The 8,365-nt window shown below is 37.8% G+C and overlaps 1 protein-coding gene across 1 annotated transcript in view; it reads right to left on the bottom strand.

Moving 5' to 3' along the window:
- Positions 1-8,365, bottom strand: part of nalf1a (NALCN channel auxiliary factor 1a) — a 100,089-nt gene that overhangs the window by 76,168 nt on the left and 15,556 nt on the right. The gene's annotated exons all lie outside the window — the stretch shown is intronic.

The raw sequence follows: 8,365 nt of genomic DNA, 5'->3' as shown, positions 1-8,365 counted from the left end.
AGGCATGACGAAGCAGATATCGTCCTCTTTTGGAAGGCCAAACAAAGTAGTTTCGCTTTCACAAAGAAACACACAGCGTCTCCACGACATGGCGGCGATGGCAAAAATACTACAGCGAGAATCAAAGTTATGCCTTCTTTCTTTGTGTGAACATTTGGGCGGCGTTATGCAAATCTTCCCACATCGTGAAGTAGACATGTGGGGGCGTGTTAGAACGAGCCGTTTTAGGTAGGCGTGGTTGACTCTTAACTTTTATAAAGAATATCTCTTTGGATTTGAGACTTTAGTCTTTGCAACTTTACAGATCTTCTTTATGCACCAAGAGCTTGTAACACTCCAAAGAGAAAGGAAAAATTGTAATCGCATCATATGACCCCTTTAAGTTTCAGCCCATTTTCACGCTCCATGTAAGTGACGTATCCGATTAACCGTACAGTGCATACTTTTAGGTTAATTTAATTCGCTTACTTCCATTCATCCATTGACAAATTGCCAGCAAAACCTTTATATAAAAAACGCTTATCTACACATAAGATGACATTAAAAGCTCAAACTTTCAGAAACAAGAGCTCAAGTCTATAGTTAACCTAACGTTACCTCTTATAGTTAGCCTTACGGTTGAAATGCTAACGGACTTTTTCCGAAGACACTAAACCATTTCTATAAAGTAAATATTCAACGGAAGCGTGTCATTTACATGAAAGAAAGTGTCAGGAACGCTTGTATGTACTATTTGTGTAATTTCAGAGACTAAACTTACCTGAAATTAGTGAAAACAGTGAGAGACGGAGTTGCTGCTTGACAGATGAGCTGCCGCCCCGTTTCCATGGTGACTTCCTCCGCTCCAGTTTAGCGTGCGCCCATTAAAGCATGTAGAAGTCACGCAGAATTTACGTAAATATCATATCATATCATATCATATATCATATCATATCATATAATAACTTTAGAAATGGTAAACGTGGTGTAGAAATAACATTGAAAAAGCATTGATTAAAAACTAAGGCATATATATAGGAATATATTTTTTCATACACATATTTACACATGTATCATGAGGAACAATTTTTAAGCTTTATGTTTTATGTATTTTTAAAATGTATTTTCAAAATATATTTAACGGTGCTACATTCCTGTATGGGTGTAATTAATGTGAATTTATTAATAGGGCTAGGTTATATAAAGGCTGTGGTTTATTATGGTGTTTGAACTACTGAGATGTTTAATATGTTTTTATGGATGCATTATAGGCATATTATATAAATAATTGTTAATAGGTGTACTACACAGCACAAGCATTTTCAACGAGATATAACCCACTAGGAGCAATTTCTGCCATGCCAAATATACAGTATATTTACATATGGTTTGCGAATGTAAGTTCTTAATAACAAATAATCTATGGGATGCGCAGGTTGTGCGGTGACACATAACTTGAAACTATTCCTACAATTTATTTCTTCACTTGCTACATTTATGTTCATGGCTATATTAGAGCTATTTGTGGTCCGAAATGCAAAATTTTGACTAAATTAGACGGACCTAACAAAGCCCAGTTTTCAACGTCGATTTTTGGGCTAAATTTGGACCAAATCCGGCGGACCAAACAAAGCCCAATTTTCAACGTCGATTTTTGGGCTAAATTTAGACCAAATCCGACGGACCAAACAAAGACCAATTTTAAATGGGCTAAAAGAAGTCCATGACGGGCAGACTTGATTTAGCCCAAAAAACGACATCCAAATGACGTGTGGTGCTGGGTGGGTTGTACATGCCACGTTTCAACCTGTCTCACTCAGAAGACATCATAAACTGAAGAAAGCGTCTTGCTTGTCCCTATTAAGACGCTAAAGGTTCCGTATCAGTTACAAAATATTATTACTTACCTATTAGGCCCTTAATGGGTTAGCTCCTGCGTTCCTAACTAGTCTTCTACCACGCTACAATCCATCACGCTCCCTAAGGTCGCAAAACTCTGGACTTTTGGTAGTACCTAGGATAGCAAAGTCCACTAAAGGAGGTAGAGCTTTTTCGCATTTGGCTCCCAAACTCTGGAATAGCCTTCCTGATAACGTTCGGGGTTCAGACACACTCTCTCTGTTTAAATCTAGATTAAAGACTCATCTCTTTGGCCAAGCATTCAAATAATGCATCTCATAATCTTGTACTGCAGTTATATCTGATCAAATGCGCATTATTATTCTTTAGCTTGGGTTAAACAACTCAATTTAGCTTGGTTGGAACAGCAGCTACGCTACTTATGTCTCTATTTGTTTCTCTGTTTCTGCCACGGGATTGACAGCCCGTGGTAACTAGGAATTACACAAGCTTCAGTCTGGATCCAGAACACCTGAGAAGAGATGATGCCAACCCCTCAGAGGACCTCAGATGATGCCAACCATGAATCAACATACAGAACTACCAAATTCTGCTATAAGTTTGATTGCATCACATAATAATTGCTGTTAATAGTGTTCATCGTCTGTTTGATTACGTCTTTAATTGATTTTTCCGTACATTTCTGCCATATGTAGATTAACTGACAGTCATCACTGATAAGCTACCACTAAATATTGTAGAAACTAAATTTGCTGTATAGTTGCTTTGCAACGACTTGTATCGTGAAAAGCGCTATACAAATAAACTTGAATTGAATTGAATTAAATTAAAGGTAACCCTAGGCATCACTTTTTCAACAAACTAGGAACTCTGTTGTTTCAATGGGAAATAAATGGCTTCAATGCACAGATGCAAAGAGCATGGGAATTTTATTTTCATGAAATTGGGGTATAAATTTGTCATTATGACACATATGTTGGGGCATTTTTAATCTGAATAGCCACAATAATTTCATTTACATTACACTATTTAGAAAGTTTTGAACACAAACCCTTACCCCTAAACAAAATGTTAAATATAAATCCATTTAAAACACAGAATATAGCAGGCAAATACAGGTACAGTCAAAAAATACAAATATTCCGAGGCCAAACGGTTGTTTTGTTGGGTGAATAGACCCAAACATCCCTCAAGTTGTATGAATTTATTTCTTCTGCACATTTGCAGTTGCTGGACCATATGAATATTAATAAATAAATAAATAATACTATGGAAGTCAGTGTGGACCAGCCAGGAGTGCCGTTGACACGGGGACAAGGGGGGTCATGACCCCCGCACTTTTGAAAAGACAGCAATCGACCCCCGCACTTTTGATAAGTGAAAATGATGGCATTATTCTAATGACAAATGTCGAGCGCATTTTTGTAGCGCAAAAGTACATTAATATGATGTGCAAGTGCAAATCTCCCCGTTCGCACACGGATTTCCTTTGCTCTTGCACTAAAGCCTGATTTATACTCGACGCATCCGCAAGTACGCTTGGGTGCGCGCGGCAAATATGACGTCATCGCGGTGTTGGCGGAAGTTCGCTTTGAGTGCGCGCGAACTCATTTCGCGTGGCGGTGTGCACGGCATTTTTTTGTAACTTTCCGCGCAGCTCCGCTTCCGAAGATGCACAAGTTTAGGGCGACTCTAGCCACACATACTCGTCTGTGTCGCCGTTTGTGTGAAACTGAAGCAGTTTGATGTGAAGTTCAAACTCCATTAGGTGCTTTTTGATGCTTTAAGGGAAAACAATGCATAGTTTTTTTTTTTTGCATAGTTTGTCCAAGGCTCCAAGGCAAATGACTTATCACCAGTGATGGTTTTAAAGGACAATTACTCCTCGTCGCCCCCTGTCGTTTCAAAGAACAGTACTACGGCGAACGCGACAAGTATAAAAGCCTCGTCCGTTTGGGAAGGTGCACGCGGTCGCGTAGTCAGCGGAGGCTCGCGAAGCGGAGCCAGTAGGGATGGGCGTATCGATCCAAAGTATATCGATACTCAAACAAAAAATATCGAAACTAAGGTGTGTTTTATTTACCAGTGATTTTGTTAATTCAACAACAACAACAAAAAAAAATAATGCGTACAATATGCATTCAATTGTACGAATAACCTATGTTAGTAAATAATTGTGTAGGATATAACTATTTTCCTGCTCATCTGAACACACTGCAAGACAGAACCAATCAATCACAGAGAGCGTTCACTCACTTTTGACAGTGCATTCAAACAGGGCTGCTTTTGCTGAACAATGCTTATCAGAGGACAGAAGGACAGAGTTATTTCACAACAAACAAACTGAAATTGTAGCCTACATAGTTTGTGCAATTACAGTTATTTAAATTGAACGTTGAACGATAATATTGATCATGTTCTATTCTGTAATGTTAATAGAAATCATACACTGTCAGAATAAAAAGGTTGCATTTTATGCATGCAACAGCCTTTCAGCGTCAGTCCCTTATGAAAATGAACCATGGTTTTACTAAAGTGACCATAGTTCAACTGTAGTATTTATAGATTTGAATCATGTGTAAACAAAAAACGTATTTGAACCATGTGTAAACAAAAATATAACCTAATAAGTTACAATTAAGGCGTATTGAATGTTAAAATGCATTTTAAACATAAAGTGCTTATCATTATCCATTTTACTCTTAGTAATTTAATAATTTAATACATTTCATAATTTAAAAGTTTAGTTCAGAAGTATCGAATCTGTATCGATATCGACGATACTGCCTTGAAAAATATCGGTATCGTATCGAAAACAAAATAAGTGGTATCGCCCATCCCTAGGAGCCAGGCGAAAGTATAAATCCCGCTTAAAGCCTCTGTTATACTTTCAGAGAGCGCGAGAGTCCGCGTGACATAAAAATCGTCACTGGGGTGTACGCGGAGGAGGCTCCCATTTTTTGTGACCGCGCGGACAAGTTATATGAGTGATGAGAGAAACCTGTGTTATACTTCCTGCATGAGCAATCCGGATGTGTACACGGACAGCGCGGACGCGGACTACTTGTATTTATACTACCGAAAGCATATGCTGATGGTCCGCTGCGCGGACATGTTCCATACATGCGCAGTAGATTGGCTTGAACAGTAAACAAACATGTGAACAAACAATTGCCCAGATTTATTGCACATCTGGCTGTCTTTATATGGTTCGAGTAGCAACTGGCTTCTTCACACAGCCTGCGCATGCGCAGTTGGTGCTTTTGTAGGACAAGTACTAGCAGTCAAAACATGTGAGGCACGCGGATGTCCGCGCAGAGTCTCCGCGCACACTCTCCGATGACGATTTTTACGTCACGCAAACCATAGCGGACCCGCGCCTGCGGAAAGTATAACACAGGCTTAAATGGGCTGATATACGCTGCTCTCGCCCAGAGGGTGTGCGCGCACTTAAAACGTGTTTGTTGCAATCGCGAATCTCTCCTCGCTCAAAGTGTGCGTGTGTGCGCGCTCAAACTGCGTCCTGTGCACTCACAAATTTGTCCGTGCTCTTGCAATATAGAAACTCATTATTTTCGCACCTGGACTAAAAGTTGTCAAAAGTTATCAACCAATTAGGCTTCCACGACTGACCGATGAAAATGCTACCTGAAATCTTTGGCTGAGAGGGAACTGCACCTGGAATTCTTTTGACAATCAAAGATGGATCTGCAATTTCCTTACAATTTAATAATATTTAGTCATATTAATCAAAATGGATGTTAGAAATGGCTGGGATTGGGGTGCTTGGATGATTTGTACAAATAACCTTGTCTATCTGACTGGTTGGTCAAACCCCTCTGAGTGACAACATATAGCCTATATGGCTCTTAAGACACACTGCATATAATATATCAATGCTATGTCATATTATGTCAGATACCTCAACTGAATTTAAAATCAGTGCAATGAATTCTCAATCTGTACAATGATGCCAATAATAAGTAACAATTATAATGTTTCCTATCAAATCAACATCAAATGCTAAATGTAAATGATGCACAAGATATAACACAATAAATGCTGTGATAGAATCGCTGTTTGGACATTTATTGCCCATACAGAAAGGTAACATATTAACGTGAAACCAGCTTGTAACACTCCAAAGAGAAAGGAAAACTTGAAATCGCATCATATGACCCCTTTAAGATATTTAAATATATGAAAATGTATTTAGTATTAATATAATTCAATCTATGTGACTTCTGTATGGGTGGGAGGTTTTTTTGTTTGTTTGTTTTTTTCATCCAGAGTTTGTTTTCAGCTCTGATTTTATTTTAATTTTATTTTTTTTATGAAAACCCACTTCATATTAGCTAAACATTCAATGGCACTCTCCTCTAAGACAGTGAAAATACAGTTATATGACAGTTACAGATAACTACATTGTCTGCAAAGCTATTAAACCCATAGAATATAATGATGTTATGACAAATATGCATTATGGTGGTATATTTGGTCTCCACATTTTAATTATTTAGGGAATGGTGCATCTGACCCTGATCTAAATAGTTCTTTAGAAATCTCAAAATCCCATTTTAACAAAAATTCTAACCCACCAATTCTTTTAAATATAGCCTTTGGTATATGAAACCAAATTTAATTAGGCTGTGTTAAATAAGATTTAATCCAGCTCAATGATCAGGCAATGATGGTGGTCAGACGGTGAGCCTGAAGTGGTGGTCCGATATCTGGAAATCTGATCTTACTCCGTCTCCTGCACCCCTGGGATCAGGAATTGTTTGGTTACATAAATTCTTCAAAATATATTATTTTGTGTTCAACAGAAGCACTTGTGAGTAAATGATGGCAGAATTTTCTCTTTTTTTTTCTTTTTTTTTTTTGTTTTGCTTAATTTAGTTTTATTATTTTTGTTATTAGTATACATTTTATGTTATTTAGTTAATGTTTATTGCATTATTTTAGTATTGAGTGTGTTACCCTGAAGGTATTTTGTGTTTGTGTGTATGATCCTGTGTACCATTCTATATAGGGGAGATGGGGGGCAATTGTAACACACTTAATTCCTCCAATCAGAAACAAGCTAAAGTGATGACACTTAATCGGCGCATGCTCAGTAGGATTCTCTCTCTGCCTGTGAAAAAGGAGCACAATCATTTCACCTCAGCAGAAGTGTTTACCAAAATACTGATTTTGAGGTATGAAAGTTACTTTTTGGATGTACAGTATTTTTCTTCTGCTGTCTAAAGTTTAAATGACTGCGGATCTCTAGGTTATTGATCAAAATTAACATGAACAACCTATGCTAATACAGGCATGGCTAGCTAGCATACAGATTTTATCATGGCTGCAACATCGGGAGCCACACGGCCCAGTGTAAGCACCTTGTTTTTCTTGACATACTTTTCTGTTAGAAAATGAACATATTTAAATGTAAAACTACATTTAAAAATGATTAGTATGACATATTTTAAAAAAACTAAATGAATATTATCTCCACATGATATCATTGAGTTATTCTGTTAATATGTCTATCCTTTACCATTTCATTACAGTTTGGTTTTTGACTCATCAGTTAGCTGGTTAATGTATTTGAGTAAAATATATTTAAATAATTAAAATCCAGTTACCACTAGAATAGTTGCCTAGTCTTCTGCAAAAATAGAAACAGACTTTTGTTTTTTGAATGCATATGATTCCTGACATCTGAAAGAATTTAAACCATATATAAAAAAAAAACCTTGAGTAAAATTACTAGATACTACAGCAGTAAAGTGATTACTCTGAGGTAGGCTTTTATTTGAGATACAGTGGTTTAATATGACTTATTTTTCAGTGTTACAATTACCCCCAAACATTGTTACAATCACCCCCACTAAGGGGGCAGTTGTGACACTCTGACATCTTGCATTTAATTTAATAGTATAGTCTTGTCCTTGTCCTAACCTAATGGTTAGAGAGTCGGACTTGTAACCCAAAGGTCACGGGTTTGAGTCTCGGTACCGGCAGGTATTGTAGGTGGGAGAAGTAAATGAACAGCGCTCTCTTCCACCCTCAATACCATGACTGAGGTGCCCTTGAGCAAGGCATCAAACCCCCAGGTGCTCCCCAGGCACTGCAGCAAAAATGGCTGTCCACTGCTATGTGTGCACGGTGTGTGTGTGTGTGCACTGTTTGGGTGGTTTATGAGGACACAAATTTGTATAATGACATGGATATGACACAGGTATTACAAAGGTGGTTTATGAGGACACTACCTGTGTCCCCGTAATTCAAAAGGCTTTAAAAACATACTAAATGTTGTTTATTTTTAAATCTAAAAATGCACAAAGTTTTCTGTGAGGGGTAGGTTTAGGTGTAGGGTTGGTGTAGGGCGATAGAAAATACAGTTTGTATGGTATAAAAACCATTACACCTATGGAGAGTCCCCGTAAACCACCAATACCAACATGTGTGTATGTGTATGTGTGTGTGTGTGTGTGTGTGTGTGTGTGTGTGTGTGTGTGTGTGTGTTCTCAACACTCAG

Source organism: Sinocyclocheilus anshuiensis, unplaced genomic scaffold (genome assembly GCF_001515605.1).
Source record: "Sinocyclocheilus anshuiensis isolate Anshui unplaced genomic scaffold, SAMN03320099.WGS_v1.1 scaffold2533, whole genome shotgun sequence".
Classification (NCBI taxonomy): Eukaryota; Metazoa; Chordata; class Actinopteri; order Cypriniformes; family Cyprinidae; genus Sinocyclocheilus; species Sinocyclocheilus anshuiensis.
Note: the sequence above shows the minus strand (reverse complement) of the source record. Positions and strands in the feature narration are given on the sequence as shown.